Below are 25,325 nucleotides of genomic sequence, written 5' to 3'. Positions count from 1 at the left end.
GGTGCACTTGAGCTGAACATAGAGGAAGATGTTGCAGACATGACTACGATAGAGGATGAACTTGAAGGAGATCAAGTCGAACCAGGATCGTGCAGTTTGTCAACATGTGTGGATGAGGTCACTCACATGGAGGAGCCTCATGATGATGAAGTAAGTAGTGGTACTTGTGTTTCATTTGGGCATTTGGTAGATGGACCGTGTGCAATGAAGGGCAAAGTCAGGCAAGGAGACATCTTACCATGGATGACTATGATGGAACCTTGTATGGAGAAGCAAGGATTGTCAACTATTGCAGGGCTTGTTGGGGCTACTTGTGACCTTATGGTTGAAGGAGCAAAAGCCCTTGACAAGGGTGGAACTTGATGATCGTTGTGGAGGATTAGGTAATGCTTTAGCCACATGGCTAAGTGCCTGGCATGACTCATGGGCTGATTGAAGGGCACACCCTTCGGTGGACTTCTCATGGCTGAAACCGAGGGATAGTCTTGGTGGACACTTTGGTGGAGGAGCTATGATGAAGGGACTCGTGGTGATATGATGATGATATGGTTAGGTGACCGAGTTCACTAAACTGAAGATTGTAGACTTGGATAAGGATGACCGATGGTTGTGATGAGTTTACTTGGTTAGACTACATGGGCAACTTAGTCATGGACATCAGGTTGGATACATGGAGACTATTACTTATGAGCCTATGGGGAGGTTGTACACTCTTGTGCAACAAGACCATGGACTTGGATGGAGTTGTGAGCAGACTATGGAGCATTTCTACTACATGGAGAGCTGAGGCATCTTGCAGGGACCTTTGGGCCGAGACTTGTATGCTTGCTGGGATGTTGGTTGGGAGATGGTTTATGGAGCTCATGATGACATGAGATTGTTGTAACTTTTGGGGACTTCATACATGGTGGACTTAGAGGATTTGATGCATTAAGGAGCTGAGGTCAGGAGACTTTGATGCAGGTGCATACTTTCAAGTACATGCATGGGTGTGACTTGAAAGGGTGACTTGATGTGGAAGATCGATATGAGACACTTTGGGGGATGGAGTTACGATGATGATGATGCCTTGGTGGCTACACTTGGGGCATGAGTTGAGCCGAGACTCAACTATCTTTTACACATGGGAGCTGATTGATCTATGATCGTCGGCAGCACATGGATAGATGAGACAGGTGTATACTTGTTTCTATGGAGACTTGAGGAATGACATGTTGCAGATGGATGGGGGTTCCATGGACCTGAGCATGGGATTATGGATTCTTGATGAGTCGAGGATGTCGTTGATGTTTGAGAAACAGTTGGTGAGTACATGAGGATGTTGACTCTCATGGGTTGAGCGTGATGGTTGGATTAGCTACCCAACTAGTTCAGACATGGGTTCGCGAAGTGTACAGAGATGTGTTGACATTATGCTGAAGTATCATGATATGAGTTCACATGATGATCATTGAGATGACTATTGATATAGTGTGGAGATGAGTTGTTGACACATGGTTGAGATGTGTTAGCACTTGTTGACATATCATGGGCAGTTTTGCACATGGAGATGATGACATGATGGAGATGGAGCTTTATATATGTTGCAGAGATGTTTGCCTTAAATGGAGGAGTCTACATCATGGTCGATGTTGATCTTGGTGGGGAGTTACCAAGATGGTATGTTGTCGAGGACGACAACGATTTCAGGTGGAGGAGTATATAAGGCCTCCGCGACTCGGGCAGGCACGCATGGCGGGCGGGCGCCCTTGCACGATGGGCGGGCGCCCGTGCACGACGAGCGGGTGCGGTCACCCGGCGAGCGGGCGCTGTTCGACGATGAGCAGGCACGATCACCCGGCGAGCGGGCGCGGTCACCCGGCGAGCGGGCAGTGCGACAAGCGGGTGCGGTCACCCGGCGAGCGGGCGGTGCGACAAGCAGGTGCGGTCACCCGGCGAGCGGGCGGTGCGACAAGCGGGTGCGGTCACCTGGCGAGCGGGCGATGCGACAAGCGGGTGCGGTCACCCGGCGAACAGACGGTGAACGCGACGGGCGGACACCCCTTTGCACGACAGACGGGCGGTGAACGTGACCCGGGTAGGCGCACACGACGAGCGAGCGCGGTTCAACGATGAGCGGGCACGGTCACCCGACGAGCGGGCGCGGTCACCTGGCGAGCGGGCAGTGCGACGAGCGGGTGCGGTCACCTGGCGAACGGGCGGTGCGACGAGCAGGTGCGGTCACCCGACGAGCAGGCGCGGTTGCACGATGGGCAGGCGCCCCGGCGGGCGCGGTTCGACGACGAGCGGGCGCGGTTCTGCGGTGAGCGGGTACGGTGCGACGAACAGCCGAGCCGCTTGCGACGAAAAGAATGACACAATGCGACATAAGCGAACAGCACTTAAAATAAAAGTAAGTGTTGGCTCACGATTTATATGCGGTGCTTAAGGGAGTTGGGCTGACTTGTATTGAGGCACAGTTTGGGCATTGAGCGAAGGTTATGGGGGTCGGCCTTAAGGCTAGACACCCCTCCTAAAACTCACGAAGATTGTGTATATATACAGTGAGACTTGGGCTCATTTGCACCATCGAAGATCAACGACTTTGCTATCTCTTCTACGATTGGAGCAGGGGTAAAAAGGGCGTAGTTGAAGTGCGCATATCTCATGCGATGAGATAGAAGTGCGCAGATTTTACCGGAGCTTGACGTGGGTTGACAGTGGACAGTTTTAAGGCAGTTTTGTGCAGAACTGAAAGCAGGAGTTCTTGGTGTCTCGGGTGAGCACCCTCCTACCGTGAGAGGTTGGCACATGGTTGTAAAAGGCTGTCTTTGCCTTGTTTGTAAATATTTCTAAGTGTTGGCTTGGATTTTGCCAAGTACACTTGTATGATGTATTATTGAAGATTATCATAATATATTGTTATCGGGCAGACTTGTTCGGGAGTTGCCCCTGCCTTTATACTTGTGTGCAATTGTTATTGTCTTGGTTAATTGCATATTGGATAACGAATGAGTATGGGCTTCATTAAGTATAAACGCTAATGCATTTTACTTGGTTGCGAAACACAAACTAAGTATGTTAATGTGAAGTAGGCGTAGTCCATGTGCACGAGTATTGTTAAAAAGAAAGTGCACGGTGGTGCCGCACCTCGCCGGGCACGGTTGGAAGACTACCGTAGACCTGGGGGCATGACAGGTATGGTAACAATATATTTATGAAAGATAATAAATTATAAGAGTTTGGATGTAGTTATTAGAATGTACAGTAGCTTCTTATTCAAATATTTTATTAAATTGAAGATAAAAATAAAAAATTAAATAATATCAATAAACAAATTATGAAATCTTAAATGATTTCCAACCTGATTTGAATGCGCGGCTACTCGTTTTTATTCAAAAATCACAAAGTAAATGAAAAATGAAGAGAAACATATTTGACTTATTTTGTTCAAATGAGATGACATGCTCTTTCAATGTAATTATGTGATATAAAATATTATTTATAAAATAATCTAATATATATATATATTTTTTATTTATTTATACGATTTTTAATAATGGTATTTTTTTTTTTTTTTATAAAGCTATGTGAGTATTGTATTTAGTTTGAATGAAATTAGTTTTTAGTAGGTTAGATTTTCTTAGTACGGTTAGATTTTTCCCTACAATGTTTTTAACGAATGACTTTGATACAATGAAGTACTTTAATATAACATTTTATCACTTTTTATTTTTAAATCATATAAACAATTATACTTAATTAAAAACCAAAATAAATAAATACAAAATAAATGTGCTTCATGGAAAAGATTTCTCATAAATATTTTCAAATAGTTAGAATAAATATACACAAAATTCTTTATACTTACAAAAAACAAAACCAAAAATTAGAATAAATATTTGCAAAATTCTAACGTTACATGATTTTATAACAAATATGTTTCATGAAAAAGATTTCTAATTAACATTCTCGAGTGAATAATTAGAATAAATAAAAAATAAAATTCTTTACACCTAAAAAAACAAAACGAAGAATTAGAATAAATATATGCAAAATAATTCATACGTCAAAAAAACAAGAATGCTTTTCCCAGAGAATAAATTTTAAGAACATTTTAAATTGAGAACAAAAATAGAAAAATATAGATGTACCTAGAAGACTAATAAATAATAAATAACTATTGTTATTTAATTAGCAACTTGAAGTATTTCAGAGATTATATACCGAAAATCTCTATGGAGACTAATAGATAATAAATAAGTATTGTTATTAAATTAGCGAATTAAAGTAATTCAGAGATTATATACCTAAAATCTTTATGGATAAAAATGATTAAAGACCAAAACCAGGAATTATAATAACTATATGCAAAATTCTTCACTCAATCACCGAGTATAAATTTTGAAAACATTTTAAATTTAAAACAGAAATAGAGAAGTATAGATGTACCGTAAAGTCTAATAGATAAGCATTGTTAAAATATAAAATTAAAGTAATTGAGAGATTATATACCGAAAATCTTAATGGATAAAAATGATAAAAGATTAAAATTATGGGAATAAGATTTTAAAAATATAAATTTATGTGTTTAAATCCAATCTAAATAAATTTTTTGATTAAACAATGAAATATGCATAGTTATGGTGTACAATATGCATTTTTTTATTAAACAATGCAATATGCATAGTTATCGTGTACGATATGCATTTTTTTGATTAAACAATGCAATATGCATAGTTATTGTGTACAATATGCAATGTAATGTGAGATCAAAATTTTTATGTACAACTAAATTCAGAGTTTATATGTGTTAAACTTTATTTTGAATTCCAGTTTACACATATTGTTTTTATTTCAAAAAAAATTAAACATTCATATAATAAAATAGATAGATAGATAGCTAGCTAGAGATTGTATACTTAGGTCAAGAACTTAGTGAATAGATAGTGAATTTATGTTTCTCTGTCATTTTATGACTTCATTACCAACAATTCTTTTGGTAAGGTAAGTATGAAAATGTTATAAAATAAAATATTTATAAAATATTTTTATTTTGAAATGAGTTTGTGGTATTGATAATCCATAGTATTGATTTGTGAATAATTTTTTTTAGATTATGTTTTCAACATAATTTTTATATAACAATTCAACTTAAAACCACATAAAGATATTCATCTACCAATTAGAAAAAAATAATTTACATTTTAAAAAATTAAGAATTATTTTATAATTTTCAAAATATCTAATTTAAAATTTATTTTTTTCAAAACTTTAATAAATTTCATATATATTTTTTGATAAAAAATAGAAAATAAAAAATAAAAAATAACTTGCCAATATAAAAATCCTAAAAATTGTAATATTTAATTAGATGTTTTTATAGAATCGAAAATTTAATTATTTAAAAATTCATAGCATATGTACATTGATTAATAAATTTAATAATAACACTTATTCCTAGCATAGATACATCAATATATAGATTAAACAAGCTCCCCAAGCCTAAACCTAATTCTAACAAACGTGATGGGATGAGATGTCATGGAGCATCCTAGAACAAGAAAACATTGTAAATCTCTATAACGACCATGTGAGGCTTCATTGGAATCATTTAAAGCTTTAGACATGGCACATGAGTGAAGACCCATGTTAGCTACGATGTCTACCTTTTCTTCACCACAACAAAGGATTGAGATCACATCAATATTTTGGACCGGGTCAATTTTAAAACCTTTTTCAGATCACATCAATATTTTGGACCGGGTCAATTTTAAAACTTTTTTCAGATGCACTCACCTCCATCTTAATTGATGTCAAATCCTTTGTATGTTAATTAGCTATAAATTTTATCAATGTAGTGATGTTAGGATGTGAGAAAAATTATAATCTTTCCACACAGTCTCTTCAATATAATTTTACAACATGTCATACCAATCCATTGCAATTATTTAAAAGACTTTGCGACTACTCTCATAATCCTAATCCCAAATTCTTCTAAAACCTCATGAGTATATTTTAATCTCAAAATCATTAAATTTCATCAACACTTAGATGTTCTATAGACTCCAAATTATTATTATTAACAATGGATACCATATATATACCATATATAAAATTTAATAATAAATACATCATATAAAATTTAATAATTATAAATTTTTTGTTTTTTAGTATTTAAAATTACAATCTAATGTTGTATTATAAATATGATAACATTCATTTAATTTATAAATTACCAAATTTATATTTATTATTATTTCATATTTAATAAATATGATGTTTGGTGTGTGTGGGTGTACCCAACGATGTCAGACCAAACCCAAAGATGGTGGGCGAACCTACCCATGGTTTTGTGAATGGGTTTTGCACATGGTTTTAGGTATGATGGCTTTCCGCCCATGGTATTTTGAAGATTTAGTCAAGGGAATTGCGGCTATGTTCTAATCTACAGTTAATGGATTGGAGTTTATGAATGCTTCGACATGTATATATATGTATTGTAACATTGAAAGGAACATAATGAAAAATCAATCTGGTAGTCTCGGTTTTGGGATCCAAGGAATAAAATCTGTATATATTTATTTTTTTCTCGCCATTGTTTATTTTTCTATTTGAAGAATTCTTTTGCAATTAATTTATGTATAACGTTAAAACCTACATTTGTCATTAGAGCCATGTTCAGCTTCAAGTGCATGCCTTTGCTGCTCAGCAATTTTGTTTAGACTTTTGATCAACACTGTTCAATGGGAGATCTGCGGGATCGATTCTTGTGATGACAGAAGATGGCGAACAATGGATAGATAGAGATCGAGATATTTAATGTTTTCCCCACCTATATTAGGTCGGCAGACCTACCTATGGTTTTTTGCATGGATTTCACACATGGTTTTGGTCATGATGGTTTTCTGCACATGGTATTTTGAAGATCTGGTCAAAGGAACTATAGTTATGTTCTAATCCAGAGTTAATGGATTGAGTTTTATGAATGCTTTAGCATGTATATATATGTATTGTAACATTGAAAGGAACATAATGAAAAATCAACGTAGTAGTCCCGAGTTTGGGATCCAGTGTAGAATATCTGTATATATTTGCTTTTTTTCTCGCCATTGTTTCTTTTTCTGTTTGAAGAATTCATTTTCAAGTAATTTATATATACGGTTAAAACCTACATTTTTTATTAGAGCCATGTTCAGCTTCATGGGCATGCCTTTGCTGCTGAGCGGTTTTGTTCAGACCTTTGGTCGACAATATTCAATGGGAGATCTGCGAGATCGATTCTTGCAATGAAAGAAGATGGCGAATAATGGATAGATAGAGATCGAGAAATTTAATGGTCAAAGTTTTGATTTGTGGAAGCTCAAGATGGAGAATCTATTGGTGGATAAAGATCAGTGGATCGTTGTAGATCTGGGTACCAAACCAACGACAATGTCAGCAAAAGACTGGGCGAAGTTGGATTGGAAGGAAAAGAGCACAATAAAATTGTGTATATCAGATTCAGTATTATTGAATTTATCATGGGAAGATACAATGAAGACTTTCTGGCACAAGTTAGGAACTTTGTACCAATCTATGTCTCCTGTGAACAAACTGTTCCTGTAGAAAAATTTGCATAACTTTAGGATGAAGGATGGAGACTTCATAATAAATCATCTGTATGGCTTTAATAATGTGGTAATCTTGTTGTTATCTATTGATATACAAATTTCAAATGAATATAAGGGTATCATTTTGTTGTGTTCTCTACCAGATTCATGGGATAGTCTTGTTGGTGCTATAGGTAGTAATAGAACTACCTTGAAATTTGTTGAAATAGTCTCATCCTTTTTGTCAGAGGAGATGAGACAGAAAAATATGGTGAGACAGAATAGAGATTCCTTGTCTGTATGAGGATGCTCCTAGAATAGAGGAAAAAATAGTTCCTCAAGTGGGAGATCTAAATGTATAGGAAAGCTTGTAAAGGTATGTTGGAAATGTGGAAAGGAAGAGCACTACAAAAGGACTATAGATGTAAAGCTCCTGAGAAAGGAAAGGGATCTGATGGTGCTCCTTATGTAGAGGAGAAACCCACCTCATATGAAGGTGGGTATGTGTACTTGGATTCTTCTTCAAGTACACATGTAGATCATGAGGCATGGCTTATTGAATCAGGTGCATCCTTTCACTTCACTCCCCATATGGAGTGGTTCTACGAGTGTGGGAAATATGATGGTGGTGATGTCTTCTTAGGGGATCAAAGGATGACCAAAATCATCGGACATAGAAAATTCAAGTTGAAACTATAAGGTGGAAGGATTAGAACACTTCCGAGTGTTCTACATATCCCTGCATTGGCCAGAAATTTGATTTATGTAAGCAAGATGGATAATGCATGTGTAAACATAATGTTCAAGAAGGATACATGCAATATGGTTCAAGGAGCACTAGTATTGATGTGGGGAATTCATATTGGAACTCTATACAAGTTTCTAGGTAGCACTATTATTGATGGGTGCAACAATTTTGTGGTTCATGAAAGTGGAGCAGAAAACCTAGTGGTGCCTTGAGAAAATACCATGCGATGGCATCAAAGGCTTGGAAATATTGGAGAGAAGGGATTTCGAATACTGCATGGTAATGGTATGGTAGAAGGTATGTTTAATTTCTCTCTAGATTTTGATTTCTATGAACATTGTCTATATGGGTAGTAGAATCGGGTGAGTTTACCCTCTGGTTCTAAGAGGGAAAAGGGGATATTAGAGCTTGTGCATAGTGATGTGTTTTGACCTGTGTCAGTTTCATCACTAAGTAAGTATGTGTACTATGTCTCATTTATAGATGAATTCTTGAGGAATACATGGATATATTTCTTTAGGAAGAAATATGAAGTCTTTGACAGGTTGAAATAATTTAAGGCTCTGGTGGAAAATCAAACAAAGAAGAAGATCAAGGTGTTGAGGAATTATAATAGTGGAGAGTTCTGTAAGAAGCATGGTATAGCATGGCAGAAGAGTACTCCATACACACCTCAGCAAAATGGAGTTGTAGAAAGAATGAATAGGACGTTGATGGAAAAGGCAAGAAACATGCTTAGAGGTGTCGGGTTAGGATAGGAATTCTGTGCAGAGGTAGTGGAGATTACATGTTACATGGTTAAAAAATCACCTTCATCAGTGTTAGAGGACAAGACTCAACATGAGGTATGCACTAGTAAGAAATCCTCTCTTTCACATCTGAGGTTATTTTTCTCTGTTGCATATATACATGCTCGAAATGAGAAAAAAATGAAGTTCGATAGTAAATCTGAAAGGTGCATCTTTATTGGGTATAAGGATGGTTTAAAAGGTTATAAGATTTGGAACCTAGAAACAAGGAATGTTGTGTGCAACTGAGATGTGGTGTTTAGAGAGGTGAAAGCTGTTATTAAACATGAAGTCCTAGCAAAGAAACCTCAAAAGAAATATTTTGAGCTAAAGGAGGAAGAATTCGACTCTACAACAGAACATGAATCAGAAGAGGAAGAGCCACAAACTCTAGTTTTGAGAAGATAAGCTTGAGAGAGAAGGCAACCAGAAAGGTATAGTCCATTTGATTTCTATTCAAATTCTTCTTTATATATTACTCATAAGGATCCTAAAACTATCAGGGAGGTAGTAGATTCAGAGAATGGCAAAGTCTGGAAAGGCGCCTAGTTTATGAAATGGCATATTTAGACACAAATGAGGCTTGGGATCTAGTGGAGTTGTTAGATGAAAGGAAACCCATTGGAAGAAAATGGGTACTTAGGAAGAAGATGAATGCATAAGTCAAGGTGGAGAAATAGAAAGCTCAGTTGGTAGAAAAAGGTTATTCCTAGGTGCCACGAATTGATTTTGGTGATATATTTTCTCCTCTTTCCATTTTACCTTCTATTAGATTACTTTTATATGTTTCTGTTGCATTTGATTTTGAGGTAGAACAGATGGATGTGAAGACGACATTTATTCATGGGGATCTAGAAGAAGAGACATATATGAAGCAACCTAAAGGCTTTGCAGTGAAGGGTAAGAAAGAATTTGTATGCAGGTTAAAAGAGTTTTTGTATGGGTTAAATCAATCACCAAGGATGTGGTATCAGAAACTCGGTACATATATACGAGGACTTGGATTCAGAGGGAGCAAAGCGGATCTCTCTGTGTATTTTAAATTAATTGGTGGCTGTGTTATTGATTCAGTCTTGTATGTGGATGATATGTTGCTGATTAGAAATGACAAAGAAATTCTCCAGCATTGGAAGACCCAATTGTCCTCCAAATTAGATATGAAGGATATTGGTGCTTCAAACTATATTTTGGGCATGGAAATTAAACGAAATTGGGTGAAGAGGAAAATCTGGTTAAACCAGAGGAAGTATGTGAAGACAATATTGAAGAAGTTTAATGTTCAGAATAGTAAACCAATGAATGTTCCTATTCCTGTAGGTGTAAAGTTATCTGTTTAATAGTGTACGAAGACACAAGAAGAGGAAAAGGACATGTTCAGTGTTCCATATGTAAGTGCAATTGGTAGCTTGATGTATGCATTGGTTTGTACTAGAATAGACATTGCACATGCAGTGGGAGTATTGAGACAATTTATGACAAAAGCAGGGAAGGAGGATTGGATAATAGTAAATCGGATTTTCAGGTATTTGTGTGGCACTAGTGATTATGGCTTATGCTACCAAGCAAGACCAGGATTGAACAAATTTTTAGGCATACATGGCTTTGTTGATGCATATTTGGCTATAGATCTGGATCAGAGAAGATCTACAAGTGGGGATGTGTTTAACCTATTTGGAGGAGTAGTCAGTTGGATGAGCAAGAGACATTCTATAGTGACACTTTCAACTATAGAGGGACAATACATGATAGCCACTCATGTGAGGAAGGAGGCAGTTTGGTTACAGAGATCGTGTTCAAGAATGGGGGTGGTACAACGAGCTATAATGATAGACTGTGACAACCAAAGTGCAATGTTTTTGGCAAACAACCCTGCTTATCATTAAAATACAAAGAAAATTAATGTTTAGTATCACTTTGTGAGGAATATGGTTGAGGAAGAAAAGGTGTTGTTGGAAAAGGTGGACACTTTGAAGAATTTTCCATATGTATTGATGAAGTGTGTGAGCACTGAGAACTTTTCTTGGTGTATAGAAACAATGGGCATTGTAGGCTTCAACCAATGACTAATATCTCTTATCACCCCCTGTGTGGAAAGAAAACAACAAGTGGGATAATTTCGGGTGTGTGTTATATTCTTTCCATGACTAGCTCCAAGTGTTGCACATTGCACCTGACGCAGTGGGGGGGTCACAGAAGGGGTAGTAGACCCCCTGTACAGGGTCCAGGGTGATGCACAGAGATTTTTTATTTTTTAATTCGAACCCAATAATAGCTGGGCGGACTTAAGGATTGGGGCAGACCTACCCATGGTTTTGTGCATGGATTTTGCAAATGGTTTTGGGCATGATGGTTTTCTGCACATCGTATTTTGTAGATTCGGTCTAGGGAACTACAATTATGTTCTAATCCATGGTTAATGGATTGGGTTTTATGAATACTTCGACATGTATATATATGTATTGTAACATTGAAAGGAACATAATGAAAAATCAATATGGTAGTCACAGTTTTGGGATTGAGGGGAATATCTCTGTGTATATTTGTTTTCTATTCTCGCCATTATTTATTTTTCTATTTGAAGAATTCATTTGTAGGTAATTCTTGTACAAGGTTAAAACCTACATATGATATCATAAATCTTACAGTAAATATTAAATTATATAATTTTTAACAACTAATTATAAATAATTCAATACGAAGAAGAAACACAAATTCAGTACAAGTATGAACATAGAATCAACTTAATTCCAATGTAGGGATGAATCTCTATAAAAACAAAAAGAGGTAATCTTTATAAAATGATAAATATAACATTTTCCATGATGTGATCATTTTGATTTGTGAAGATTATCTTGAAAACGTGTGGCACTTTTCGATCTTTATCGTGGATTATTCAGACTATATAAAACAATATAGCATATACATGACCATTTTTTTTTTTAATTATTTTTTTTCAATTTTGAATATATTTTTATTTTCGACAAATAATTTTCGAATCACATAAAAATAATCATGTCACTCTGTTTAACCAATCAAAAATGGCAATAAAATTTGTAGAAAATAAAAATATATATTCATAATTATTAAATATTCAATTTAGTATATTTGAGGAAGGATTGTGGTTCTGGTGCAGTGTCGGATTATTCAGCACACCCTGGTTCCCATAATTTTATGCATCAACAATGGAGGTAACAAAAATGTCCATCTCAGTTCGGTTGCCTAATCTACCACTTTTGTTTTGGAAGAATTAAGTTCTTAAAGAAATTGGGAATGCTATAAGCGATTTTATAAAAATAGAAAATGAGAGAATAAAAAAGGGGTTCTTTACATATGCTCGCATTTCTGTGGAGATAAACCTAAGGAGTTGTGAAATCATATTCAGCTAATCAATGGATAATTTTGGTGGACAAAGAGCTTTTATTATGAATACGCGGCATGTAGATGTCATGTATTCAACCAAACGTGGCACATACAAGATAATTGTTTTTGGCTAAAAAGTAAACAAATAAGAGGAAGTGGTAGAAGTCTAGATCAAAGCAAAATCAAATATTTGAGCCCACTCCTCCTGATGAGGCAGAAGATGCAGATCTAAAGGACCCATAAGGAATGCATTGATATGTTAGAAGAGCATCTTGAAGGAATATGTTTTTTTGGGCTTACTATCACTAATATAGTCATTACTCTTCTTATTTATGATGATGATATTGTTCTTTTAGAAAGTATTTACAATATTGGAAATCAACTAAGAATCCTCGAGGGTAAAGATGTGAAGTTGGGTTACAATTTTGCAAGAATTGCCGACGAAAAAGTTGTGCTCATACTCTTTCAGCTTAGCTATTCAATTTTTTGACCAATGTATTTAATTTTTTTGGGCGAACAATTAAATCTAACATTTTGTCAAAATTTTGGCCCTTTAAGTTAACAACACCCTTGAAAATTATACAACAATTTTTTGGCCGGAGGAGGGAAATTTGACCACTAGTCTTTTCGGCCGAATTTTTTTTCCACAGAACAAAATTCTTCTGCAAAAATATATTTTCAGTCGATTTTTTTATATATATGCAAGCCATTAGCTCTATGCAAGTTTTCCACATTGTTTATAGTTTTGTGTTTTGAATTATCAGTTGGTACTATTGTACATTTGTTGCATTGTTGTGAATTCCTCATTGTTGTAGATATCTTTGGCATTAGAGGTAATGTTTCATGTCCATTGAGGTTCAAAATGTTCCTTGTTGTTTCATTCTATACCATTTTTTGTTTTGAATTATCGGTTGACACTATTATGAATTTGTTACACTATTGTGAATTGGTCATTGTTATAGGAGTCTTTATCATTGGAGGTAATGCTTAATTTTTTTTGAGGTTCAAGGTCATTGTTGCAAGTGTCTTTGGCGCTAGAGGTAATGCTTCATTTTTGTTGAGGTTCAAATTTTTCCCATTGAGTTTGTTATTGAATTGTATATAGTTTTTTGTTTTTAATTATCAGTTGGTATTGTTATGAATTTGTTGCACTCTTGTGAATTCATCATTGTTTCGGGTGTCTTTGGCACTGCAGGTAATGTTTCATGTCTGTTGAGGTTCAAACTTTTCCCATTATGTTTTCTTATTCACTGCATACAATTTTGTGTTTTGAATTATCGATTGGCACTATGAACTCATCGTTGTTGTAGTGTATTTTGCATTGAGTTAATTGTTCATGTCTGTTGAGGTTCAAATTTTTCCCATTATGTTCTTTCTACAATCTTTTGGCATTGTTGCATTGTTACATACAGAGTTGTGTTTCAAAATATTAGTTAGCACTGCCATGAATTCGTCATTGTTGCAGGTTATTTTGGAAATGCAGGTAAAGTTTCATGTCTATTGAGGTTTAAATTTTTCCCATTGTGTTCTTTCTATTAAGTTTGGATGTTGTTGCATTGTATATAGTTTTTTGTTTCAAATTACTTCTAATCATAATTAGAAATACTTGACAAAAAACTATCACGATACACTAAAGTATTGCTAGACTAATTTGATCATCCATGCATTAATAGTTTATAATAGTATCTTTATGTTCATTGCATTTCCATGACTTAATAGTTCATGCTCGTAGCCATAGGTTCAATGTCTTCAACTCAATTGATTTTTCTAACAATTGTGAAACGAAGGATGTGCAGAGGAATGATTATGTGTAACAGAATAAACATGGATATAGGACTCTATTATCCAACATTAGATTAAGTATTATTTTAATGTGTGTGTAAAAATAATGTTGTGTGGCAGAACATATGTGCAAAAACAAGGATGACAAACATTGATAATTGTGTGCATCGGTACATTGAACAATGATGTGTTCACGTGCGTACTCAGTGTGTTGAATGCTTAAATAACTAATATTTACCTACAACGATGATTTCTATTAATGAGGGAACATATATTGATATGATAAAAAATCTGAATGACAACTCTATCTTTGATGAAAATATTTTGTGATATGTTCTAAACACAAAATAGTAAAAGGTCATGATTTTTCAGGAGACAAGTCAACAAGAAATTGAAATGGATACTATAATGGAGAAAAATTCCATTTAACATTATAATTCAATTGAAATAAAAAACCAACCATTTCAAGAAAGTTGGACAAGTCAAGGAACAAAAACTAACACTCTCTACCTCTGCACACATTACACTGATTAATAAGATATCATTTACAATGTATCCAAACTACAAATAAATATTAGTCCTTTCAACATTCAATTCGCTAACTAAAAACCTACGCAAATAGATTCATCTACAGGATGAACAGATTATTCTTCAAATGAAAACATAAATAAGCTTCCTCCGCACAATCAAACCTTTCATTGGAAACTCCTATAATTTTGGCTATACAGAATCCAACAAAATCTCTTTAAATTATTATTTTCTTACTTTGCATGATGGAAGATTTTATTATAAGCCTTCAAAAATGAACTTATCCAAACTAAAACAAAGACAAGCTTCCTCTACATAATGAAAGATTTTATTATAGCCTTCGCACAAGAAAAAAATCCTATCAAGATTATGTTCACCAAATTGTTAAAAGGCCTAATGTTTGCTATCTTAGAATTTTGAGACATAATAACATCCTCTTGCTATGAAATTCAATAATATTGAATGCATACACACATTTGAAACATTGCACTGAAAAAATTCTATGTTCCTTGCTCTACACACCCTTTCTCAAGTAGATATTACTACTACACATGTCAAAACTATTACTCATGACGCACTCAATAATTAGAATTTGAACAGACCAAATCTACCCAACATTGCATCCATTTGTTATGCACTTCATTACTACTTTAATATCATTGTTATATGTGTCATAGGAAAAATAAATTTATCATATAAAATAATTACTAACTACCTATGATTGTTTTCATGTACTTTACCTTCCATTTGAATTAGACACTACTTTTCATCGGTATGACATAAGTATCTGCATACCTATGTGTTTTATTAAAAATGCGCATCATCATATATTTAGATATTACCCTAATCATGTAAGACCTTTTGTATTTAATTATTCTTATTCTAGGCAAAGTTTAACATCTTTTAACATAATAAATGTGAATATAAAATTGTCCAAGGTGAATCTATTTAAATGCTTGGAGTATTGTATAGCTTATGTATCTCTGCACTACTGCTACTAACCATGAATTAGTGGTTTATTCCAATATAGTTAGAGACTCCATTGTGAAAATATTGAATCATCCAAGAATGTATTTCTATGTGACCTTAGTTATAGAGATAATAATTTATGTAAAACAATAGAAGCACGTGTAATACTCCCAATGTTTAAATGCAATCTGCAAAGAGAAAATGTTACATGCATCATTATATGACCAATTAACTTCTTTTCTTTCTCCACCAGCGATTTCAGATGCTTGTTGGCTCATTTCCCTAAAATTTACCACCCATTATTTGTTTCTATCTCACACATGTCACGAAATATCTGTTTTGGAGATGAATACGACATCCAAAACATTTTTATCATCCCAATGTCTATTATCTGATTAATAGAAAATAGTAACACAAATAAATAACGATCCTCCTCAGAATGTATTATGTTATTTCTATTCCCAATGATGTCATAACGTAAGGACTTGCATTACTATCGATTCAATAATAGTAATGTTCCCCACATGCAATAAAATGACACTTAATTGAATTTTTGATAACTAGTATTTTAAAGTAATGGTAACATTTCAAATCAAAGTTTTTTTTACACTATGAACTAAAATTTATCTTCCTTGCTTCACACACCCATTCTCCCATAGAACACTAAGTATTCACACATATTAAGAAGATGTTTATCACAAATGCACATAGTATTTAGAAATATTTTTCAAAGACAAAACAGTACACATTTCGTTGCTCAACAAACGTAATCAAAACAAAACGAGTTATTTGTATAACTAAAAATAACACTTTTCCCTTACTATAATAGAAATTTCAAATTCTTGCAGTCTTCTTTCCCTAGAAATCACTATCTATTACTATTTAGTGTTTGAAATATGTTACAGAGAAAAAGCTATCATCCAATTTCTTTTATCATTTTGATATTTTTCCTTTGATTTATAGAAAATGTTGCTGCCGATATATATATGTCCCCTCATGATTCAATTCACCGATCATGCACATGTGCACGTCTACATTCAATGTACCGCCTTCTAGACATTGTGGCCCCTATTCTCATGCACATACCCTATCATCCACACATCCTTCATTCAATACAGATTCATGGATCTATGCAAATAATCTCCCACATAACTAAATTTTTAATAGTTTTAAATGGAAAAGAGGTTGAAGTGAAATAATAAAAAGTAAACCCTCTACACCCACATTCTCTCGCATATACCACGTGAACCGCATATTGTTTATTCTACACAATGAAGACATGTTTTTGAGCTCTGTATTCTGACCCCCATTCTCACGCACATACCTCATCCTCTCCACATCCTTCATTCTACACATATTCACAGCTCTACACAATTGTTCTTCTTCACAGCTATTAACGAATGCTTGTGGAGGAAACTTCCACTAGATGGAAAATTTCCAATCTGCAAAGAGATTTAACTCTGAGAGAAAAACCTTTGATCAATTAATTAGCTCTATGAAAATACTCTCCTACATAACTAAGTCTGTAAAAGTTTTAACTGGAAAAGAGCTTGAAATGAAATAATGAGAGTCAATGCATTTTCGACATCAATGAAAATATTATAGTACTTGGCGATGCAAATTTTAAAGAGTTTAAAATTAATTTCATCCCTACTGAATAAAGTCATCTTTTCATTCTCATTCTCATGCACACACCCTATCCTTTGTACATCCTTCATTCTGGACAGATTCGCAACTCCATGCAACTACTCTCCTACACAGTTAAACCTACAAAAGTTTTAAATCAAAAAGAGCTTAAAACAAAACTATTAAAAATAACCACACAAACAATGTGTTAGAACACTAGCAAAAGAAACACCCCCTCTCCGCCCACCCCAAAAAGCACTTGTTGAGAAATTTGTTTGAAATAATACTGAGAGGGGGGTGAATCAATATTATCAGATCAATAATTTAATTTCCCAAACATATTTATATATGCTACTTTAGCTAAGTGAACTAGTGTGTACACGCGATTGTACTTAAAGAAACCAGCATATATGCAAAGAAATTTTGATTTAGACAGTTTATCATGTATTGAACTTTAACCAGTATATCAGAGATTTATTGGATAGCGCAGTAAAAGAAGAATAAAGCATCACACATAAGAAACACACATGAACACCAAGATATAAGGTGGAAACCCAATGTGGGTGAAAACCACTTGTTGTTGTCATCTCTTTCTTTTAATAATAAGAAAATCTGTTTACAATCTTATACTGGTGCAGACTCATACCAGTATGTGGGCACCCACTTGTAGAAGGATACATCCTTCTCTCATTCTCTAGCTACTACTGGAAGGGAGCTACAACCCCCTAGCTCTTGTACTAGAGAATATGTTTACTAGTACGTAGGTGCTAGCCTACAGAAAACTCCACTCTTCTACCAGGGACCACATTTCATGAATTTTTAGACTGGATACTCCTGGAACACAACACCACAATCTGAAGGCCACGTTTCATTCAATTTTCATACTGGACCCATCAACAACATCATAACTACAATACAATCATCAAGTACATCTGCATTAACCAATCACTGAAACTCAATCACCATAACCTGAATCTGATCATTCAAAACACTGTCACCAGAACCCAAAGTAGAACTCAGAACTCTGCAACAGCAAATAGAAACAACTGAAACATACTTCATAAGGTATACACTACTTCCATGTGTCGAACCAGTGTGTATATGCACTTTTATCAAAGCCAGCCAACGTACACATCTGTAAATATTAATTCATAATTTTGCAGCAATTCCAGACTTCAGTTATACCCAGATCATAATATTTACAGAATAACACATGCATCAGTATTCATATCTACACTATACATGATTAAACCATATAATGATAATTCATTTCAAGCCTTAAGATCCTAATCAATCATTAGATCTTATCCCTCATCAACCACTAAGGTTCATCCTTGGTTCAGATCAAGCAAAGCACCATAAGCCAATAACCTACATACTAGATCTCACACTTCATTAGATATTCGATACTTACACTCTTGGCCTAATGATCTTATCCTTCTTATATAGGTTTAGGCCTTTCTCAATACCATGGACCAAGACCACTTAGGACCAATACCTTGGACCAAATACCTTGGACTAATACCATCGATCAAAATACCTTGGACCAAATACTTCGGACCAAAAACTTAGTTTTCCAAGATATACACACCTTTCCTTTTGTGAAAGTGCGTGTGTATGTATACGCTACTTGTGTTTAGTGAATCTGCGTATATATGCAGCTTGGTCAAGGTGAACCTACGGATACCTCTCTTTCTTCATTCTTTGTAGTCTGATCTGTAATTCTTTGTTGTTGACATGTTGTACTGTGATCTTTCATCTGAGTGAACTTGATGGCAATAACAACACCAAGTCACTCTCCCCCTTTGACATCAAGGGAAAAGGGTGGACCAAGATAATTTCTCCATTTGACATACATTATGTTGGTCATGCTCCCCCTGAGTACATGCTAAATTATCTAATCGAGCTCCCCTTTTGTAGATGTTGAGATGTACTGAGACTGTCCATGCTCCATGTCACCACAAGCAAAGTCTGCAAAAATATTTTCTAAAAGCATAACATGACTTTATAACACAACTATGTGAGGATGACCTTCCTATCATCAATGACCCATACATACATCCATCTCCCAACCAAGTGGAGATATACAAAATTTGACTCATCCACCCAACCAAGTGGGGATATACCAATTGTTTATACATGACAAAAACAATAAATATTACATCATCCATCCCATGTAAAGTGGGGATACAAATTACATCATTTGTCCAAGAGGACTCATTCAAATGTATGAGAAGACATATCACACCCTAGACTTTTACATGACTTGAGCAACAAATGGTCTAAATATATGAAGCCATAGCTGGACTCAGCACCCATAATTCCAACAATGTTGAATGTATGTGAAGGCTAATGCTCTCCCTGAACCGGTACTACCTGTGCATTGTTAATAGGTCAATGATCAAGGCATCTTTGTCAGTCAGATAAAATTAATGAACAGAGTGTATTAATCATTAATATCAGTCAGAGCACCCATATCATAACCTGCCCCACTGTTTTTCTTGTTTGAAAAACATATACGCTCCTTGACGCATAGAAACCCGTGTGTGTACATTACTATACTTCATGAAACACACATATAATAACCTTTCTCTGAAAAATTTGATTTAACAACAAGATGATGCAGCAACTACTCCCAGCTTTTGTCTGAGATATTCAAACATCTCTCTGGGCAGTGGTTTAGTGAGTATATTAGCAACCTATTCTTTGGAGGGAACATACTCCAATTTGACCTTTTGTTCAAGAACTTGTTCACGTAGAAAATGGTATTTGATGGGTATGTGCTTGGTCTTGCAGTGCATGACTGCATTCTTTGAAATACTGATGGCACTTGTATTATCACATAGAATGGACATGGGTGGAGTGCATGTGATCTGAATGTCCTGCAAGGTTTTCATCATCCAAAGTAGATGTGTGCAGTAGCCTCATATTCGGCATCAGTTGTAGATAGCGTAATTGAACTTTATTTCTTGCTGAACCAAGACACTAACCTAGAACCCATATAGAATGCACCACCACTAGTGGTTTTTTTGTCATCAACACTTCCTGCCCAATATGTATGAAGAGTGAGATATGTATCTCTAGGATACCATAAACCAAAGTTTTGTGTTCCTTGAAGATATTTGAAAATTATTTTGACTACCTAAAGGTGTGACTCCTTTGGATTTTCTTGGAATCTTCCAACTATTCCTACTGCATGCATGATGTCAGGTCGGGTACCTGTTAGATAAGCAGACTGCCAATCATGCATCTGTAAGTTTGTTGATGTACTACTGCTAATTCATCATTTGAGCTGAGACTGCATCCTATTACCATTAGAGTATATATAGGTTTATAGTCTTCCATGCCATACCTTTTCAATATATGTTTGAGATATTTGGTTTGTGAGAGAAAAATACCATCTTTCTTTTGTTGAACTTGTAGAACAAGAAAATAGATAAGTTCAACAAGAAAGGACATTTCAAATTCTTGCTGCATTACTGAAGCACAATTCTAACTCATGGATTCTTCATTGCTACCAAAAATGATATCATCAACATAAACAACAATAATTAGCAATTTATCAGTTTCAATCTTTGTATATAGATTGCTATCTGTTGAACCTTTTGAAAAACCTTGTTGGTGTAGATATTTGTCAAGATGGTAACAGTAGGCCCTTGGAGCCTATTTCAGACTATAGACAACCTTTTTGAGTTTCCATACAAGTTTTGCATCATTTCGAAGAATGAATCCTTCTGCTTGTTCAATATAAAATTTCTTGTTCTAAATCTCCATTAATGAGAGTCGATTTTAGATCCATTTGGTATACTTTGAATTTCTGATCCAAAATGGATCTTGTATAGAACCTATAAGTCTAATTCTTCATATATGTTAACTATCGGAAAGCACTACCATAGAGGAAAACACTAAGGAATGGTGGAAAACAGAGTTAAACAAATAATGAAGTCTTGTTGCATTGGAGCCGTTGGATCAACTAGATCAACGACCCGGATTAAATCGAGATATTGTATTGGGAGAGGCCAGCGGACTCAAAGGAGCTATGAAATAAAATAGCAAAGGATTGAATTCCATGGTAAGTGGTATTTCGGGTGGGCTTCATGAAATAAGCAGTATTGGAGAGGCTCCGCCGATTCCATACACTGACCGACACGTAGAACACCGCATGAGAGAGAAAACTACTTTTTCGGGCGAGTAATCTCCTTGCAAGTGGGCTGCCTGAAATGATCATCGGTAGTGGATTATTGAACACTGATCGAATGGTGGACAATGAACGAATTGTTTTACGGACTCGAAAGGAATTATAGATGCGGTTGTATAAACTTTGAAGTCTGATAATAAGCATTTTCCTATGTATTTCTGTGTATTCCCACTATGGACCAAATACAAAGGGATTATGATTGTAGTGCTTACGACTTGCGATAGCGATGCAATAACAGACCTGATAGGATTATAGGTTGGATTCAATATCATTTGAAGTCCGGCTTGATGGAAATTCTCACTGTTTTGGTGTATTCCTCTATGTAAATAGGGAAACGTATTCTCGAGGATTTCACCTGCACCAGTGGTCCTTTCTATTTGAAAACAGGTGTCCACCATACCTTAGAGTGTTTTGCAATGATTGTTTAACGCTCAACAGGGATTTGAACGGACAATGGTCGGGAGCCAGGGAGCCCGAAAAGGAATACAAATTGACAACAGTGATAGGCTTAAAAGCCATTCAATGGCAGCACAGAGAGAAGTCAGTTGGAGACAGTCAGAGGAAGAAGTCAGATTGAGGTAGATTGAATAGAGGAATAGGATAGGGGGATAGTCTGTGCACTATTTTAGACTCGAGGTTTTTGAGCAGATCCCTGTTTGATGTCATTGTGGTTGAGACTCTGTTTTGAGCTCACCCTTGTAATAATCTCTTCTTAAAGACTTAATATAGAGGTCGACACTAAAAGCTGGACCAGGAGACATAGCCAGGAAGTCTGGTGAACTCCTTCATTATTTTGCTTGTGTTGATGTGTGTGTCTATTATGTTTTCTAACCACTCATTGTCTATATTATTGGCAATATTTTCGATCCGTTGCACTAAGTAATATAGGAATTCCTGCACATGAGTCTATAATACCTTAATATTCATTTAAGATCTCATTTTTAGATCAAGTGGTATCAGAGCATTTGGTTTTGTAGGGTTAGACAAGCTTGTGCTGGATTTTGAATGTTAATTAGATTAGAGCTCAAATTAGGAGAAGGAGAACTCGTTGAGACTAATCCAGAGATTGGAAGAGTCTATTGTTAGATGAGAATGGTAGAAGAAGCTCCACTTGGACCAGAATCTCAGTTCATGGATAGTTTTATGGCCATGCGAGCCATGGTGGAAGAGATGTATCTGGAGTTTAAGAGGGGTCGAGCTGAAAGCACTTCAACACCTAAACCTGACAAAGGAGCAGAGGAAACTTTCTAGCTGCCCCTCCAGAAGGCAAAGGGAAAGGATAAATGCCTCCTCCACCATCTCCTCCATCATCACCTTCATCATCCTCATCATCCTCTAACTCTTCTAAGAGAAAGAAGAGAAAATCCTTAATCAAATTAGATGTGAAGTTTGATTTGCTAATTTATGATGGATAACTCAATGCATAAAAGCTAGATAGTTGGATAAGACAAATTGATGTATATTGTAGGGTACAGAACATTGATTCGGAAGGAAGAAGATTCAGTTGGCTAGTCTTCGACTTGGAGGAACTGCACTAGTATGGTGGGCAAGGATAATTTTAAGGGCGAATGTTCGCCCTTTGGCGAAATTAAGGGGTTTTAAATTTTTAGTGGGCGAATATTTTGTATCATAGTACATTTTTACAAATCTCCTCAAATAGCCCACCTTATTTTAAGGGAGAGGGTAAAAAAGGTAAATTTAGCCCTTGAAATTAGGACTTACAACCTTCCATTCGCCCATTTTCAAGAATAGGTTTTATTTAAGTGAATCCATTTGCCCATTTTCAAGAATAGGTTTTATTTAATTGAATCCTATGGGCCAAATACCATATTTATAAAAGAGGTATGGTAAATTAATAAAAATATAAATAAATGAGAGGTATGGTAAATAAATAAAACATTTTTTATATTTACTCCATAAGTCACCTTATATACATGTAAGGGTGTAAACAAATAAAAATATAAGTAAAGTGGAGGTATGGTAAACAAATAAAACGTCTTTTTATACTTACTCAAAAGGTATGGTAAATAAATAAAAATATAAATAAACTAGACGTATCGTAAATAAATAAAACCTCTTTTTATATTTAGTCCATAACCCTCGTTCTATTTATGAAGGCTCAAGAAAGAGGTTTTATTTAAGTGAATCCTATGGGCCAAATACCATATTTGTAAAAGAGGTATGGTAAATTAATAAAAATATAAATAAACGAGAGGTATGGTAAACAAATAAAACATTTTTTTATATTTACTCCATAAGTCACCTTATATTTACGAACACTCAAAAAATGGGTTATATTTAGGTGAAACCTATGGCCAAAATACTATGGGAAAAATACCATGGACTAGATTGTTATTAATACCATGCAAAAAACCATTATTAACCCTAATATTAGAATTAATAAAAATAAAAATGGCACATGGTATTGACCCATGGTATTCACCAAAATGGCACACGGTATTGACCCATGGTATTCACCTGGAATGTAGCCTATTTAAATGGGGGAATTAAACCAGCATGTAGCCTATGCTAAGATTCACTAGGACTTTACAAAGTTTTATTATTTAGTGAAAGACTCGCCAAGATCTTACAAGATTTTATAATTGAGTAAAATATTCGCCATGCCTGGTGAGAGATTCGCCAAAAAATTATATATACATATTATATTATTGATAAAATCGCCTTCCATTTTTCCTATATACCATGGAGATTCACCCATTTATTATATTTATAAATTTAGGGGGGGTTCTTAAAATTTTCCCTGATGGTGGGAAGGAAAGACACAAATTGATCCGCAAAAGCATGGTAAAATCATTTCTACCTGGAATGAATTTGTTTCTGCTATCAAAAATCAATTTTATCCTTTAGCTTACATGCAACAAGCAATGATGAGTTGGCAAACTCTTCGTCAGTAGAAGGGTCAGAGTGTACAAAGTTATACTTAGGAATTCAGAAAGAGAGCTTTAACTCTAGGTATATCACTAGATTCACCTCAGACTTTATTGAAGTATATAGGTGGTCTTCATAGCTATTCAAAGCATACTATTCTCTTGTTTAATCCCACTAGCTTAGATGATGTATCGGATCAAGCCACACATCTAGAGGCTAGAGGTAAGAATGTAAACCCAGAGGTTGGGGGATCATCTAAATATTTTGTAAGTAAGAGCAAGGAAAAGAAGAAACTAAAATGGAAGGAGAGGAAAGTGAACACTATACAGAAGGATAAACCTTCATGCACTCATTGCAAGAAAGAAGGACATGATGAGGCACACTGCTAGCAGAGACCTAAGAAGTTTGGTGGAAATTAGAAGAAGAATGTTGTGGCTATTCAACGGGACATGGGATCAGATTCAGGCGATGAAACAACAGTTATAGGAACAAGTATTAAAGGTAAAGATTCTGAAGCATCCACAAGTAGTTCTGCACAATCTGTTGATAATGAAAATAATGAGAGGGAAAGAAATGAGATTTGTTGTATTAATTTCCAAGCATAAGAAGATTGATACTTTATTTTATAGTGGATCACAAGTAAATTTGATTTCTAAAACAATTGTAAAGAAGTTTGGATTACAAACAAAACCTCATGAGAAGCCATATCCATTAGTTTAGGTGTGTGATAAAACAAAGCTACAACTAAAAAGACAATGGAAACTTAGGTTTTCTATTGGATCAACATTTGATGAGGTTGAGTTAGATATAGTTCCATTGGATATATGTGGCATTATTTTGGGAAGTCCATAATTGTATGATACGAA

The sequence above is a fragment of the Pinus tabuliformis genome, chromosome 3_1 (genome assembly GCF_031772625.1).
Source record: "Pinus tabuliformis cultivar Carrire ecotype Pingquan chromosome 3_1, CPIR1, whole genome shotgun sequence".
Lineage (NCBI taxonomy): Eukaryota > Viridiplantae > Streptophyta > Pinopsida > Pinales > Pinaceae > Pinus > Pinus tabuliformis.
Note: the sequence above shows the minus strand (reverse complement) of the source record.